At 44.5% G+C, this 2,647-nt stretch overlaps 1 pseudogene; it reads left to right on the forward strand.

Annotated features, from left to right (window-relative positions):
- Positions 1-2,531: 2,531 nt before the first annotated feature.
- Positions 2,532-2,647, forward strand: LOC149435956 (U2 spliceosomal RNA; annotated as a pseudogene).

The following is a 2,647-nucleotide window of genomic DNA, read 5'->3' on the forward strand; positions in this document are numbered from 1 at the left end:
TCATTGTGGGAAGCCCTTGCGGTTGGCCCGTGCTGTCCTACAGGCCACAATTTTCTTCAAATAGAGAGAGTGGAATAATGGGAGACTTATATAGAAATTATCTATATACAAATGGTAACCCTTCTCGAACAGCGGTTCTATAAGCTGCCAAACAATTTTGCCACTTGTCCTTATATAAGTAGGGCATCCAGGGGGGGTCTAGCTGGCAGTCCTTTCTCTCATAAATCTTGAAGTTGTAGGTATATCCCGTGGCCCTGTCACATGCCTTGTAGAATTTTACTCCATATTTGGCCCATTTACTGGGGATGTACTGTTTGATGCCAAGCCTTCCAGTAAAGTGGACTGGGGATTCATCCACACAAATATTTTTGTCGGGGGTAAACATTTCCTTGAAGGTACAGCAAAAAAAGTTGATTACTGGCCGAATCTTGAATAGCTTATCATAATCAGGATGATTTGGAGGAGGGCAAAAACCTCATTGTCATCTCATAGCGTGTTCTGGGCATACAAGATGAATAGACTGGAATATGATATATAGGTTGGGTAGACCAGCAGGAAAGGACTTCATTTTTTTTGTCAGTCCCATGTTCAGAGTAAGCCCAAGAAAAATGTTAAATTTCTCCACGATGAGGGGTTTCCACACAAATAGGCGGGCATATGATGAAGTGGGATTGCTGGCTATATATTGGCTGCCATACAGGTGACACTGCTCCACAATGTAATTTAGCAGATCATTAGTACAAAATAAATGAAAAAAACTAATTGGGGTATCATTTTCTGCTTGTATCTGAGGGCCTGGCTGTGCTGTAAAAGGGGGAATTGTAGGTTCTGCCGAATTAGCAGGCAGCCACGTGGAATATAAAAGTACATCTAGGAGGCTAGTATGGGACGTACCTCTTTGTGGACGGGAAACCCTGCTGCTAGTGCCTGGCCTATCATCGGGAATGTGGCCCTGCTTGTACTCGCCATGGCACCAGGATTTGTAGTGCTACTGGTGGATGCCTACTTCTTTTGGGATTGCTACGCTGCTTGTACTCGCCAGTGCGCTACTGGTGGATGCCCGCTCCTCCTCAGATCTCCAGAACCTCGTTGTTTGGACTCTCTCCTCCCACTGCTTTCAACTGGCTCATACTCAGAATCTGAGTCTGACAGAGAGAGTTCCCCGCTACTCTTGTCCATCCTACTCAGCATCTGGAAAGCCTCCTCGCGGATGTATCATTTTTTAGACATTTTGATGTTCACTGTACAGATGTTTATCACTGGTACAGATGTGGATTTTACACTGGTAGGTAGTGGCACATGTGGATCACTGGTACAGAAGTGGATGATCACTGGTACAGATGTGAAATTTTACACTGGTACACCATGACAGATGTGAATCACTGGTACTGTGACAGATGTGGATCACTGGTGCTGTGTGACTGGTGTGGATCATTGGTACTGTGTGACAGGTGTGGATCATTGGTACTGTGTGACAGATGCGGATCACTGGCACTGTGTGACAGATGCGGATCACTGGTACTGTGTGACAGATGCGGATCACTGGTGCTGTGTGACAGATGCGGATCACTGGTACTGTGTGACAGATGCGGATCACTGGTACTGTGTGACAGATGCGGATCACTGGTGCTGTGTGACAGATGTGGATCACTGGTGCACTGACAGCTGTGTGGGGGACACTATGGGGTGATCAGTTCGTGTGTAACTCACAGTGATCCCAGATCAGCTCTGCTTCTCCTTACTAGCCGTCTCTGTGTGAGGAGAGGCAGAGCCAATAAACTGAATGGCAGCTGTGTTGACATCACATGAAGGCTGTGATTGGACACAGCCATCATGTGATCAGAAGGGCCAATCAGAGAGCTGTGTCAAGGGGACACAGGCACACCGAGAGCACGCAGCTGCACGGCCATATTCTGAGGGGAGTTCAGGAACATCTACGCAGAACGACGAAGATCCCACCTGTTTGTTAATGTGTGGTGGCCAGGCGGGTAGCGATGAAAAAAAACCTGCTTTGCAGATGTTTCATCATTCACACAAAAGTAACGAATAACACCCGGAATGTTTATACCGCTTGAAGACCAAACATTTTCCGGGACTTTGTTTACAAAATTTGCATTTTTTGCTAGAAAATGACTTACTGTATAATCCACAAACATTATATATTTTTTATCAAACACCCTAGAGAACGAAATGGCGATTGTTGCAATTTATTTATGTCACATGGTATTTGCGCAGCTCTTTTTTAAAATGCTGTTTTAAAAAAAAAAATACACTTAAGTGAATTAAAATCAACAAAACTCAATATACACCCCAATTTTTTTGTAAAATATAAAAGAGGATGTTACAGCGAGAAAATAGACACCTAACATGTCATGCTTTACAATTCTGGAAAGGTGACAAACTACGGAACTTAAAAATCTCCATAGGTGACGCTTTAATCATTTTTACAGGGTACCAGTATAGAGTTACAGAGGAGGTCTAGCGCTGGATTTATTGCTCTCCTCTAAGGATCTCAGCAATACCTCATATGTGTCGCTTCTCGGCCTTTTGGCTAAGATCAAGTGTAGTATCTGTTCTTATCAGTGTCCAGTGGGGGTGCTCCCGGCCATTCTAGCTTTGCGGGGATGGTTGTTGTATAGTACCCTCA

This window comes from Staurois parvus, unplaced genomic scaffold, assembly GCF_062004578.1.
Source record: "Staurois parvus isolate SC_StPar_1 unplaced genomic scaffold, SC_StPar_1.0 ptg001442l, whole genome shotgun sequence".
Lineage (NCBI taxonomy): Eukaryota > Metazoa > Chordata > Amphibia > Anura > Ranidae > Staurois > Staurois parvus.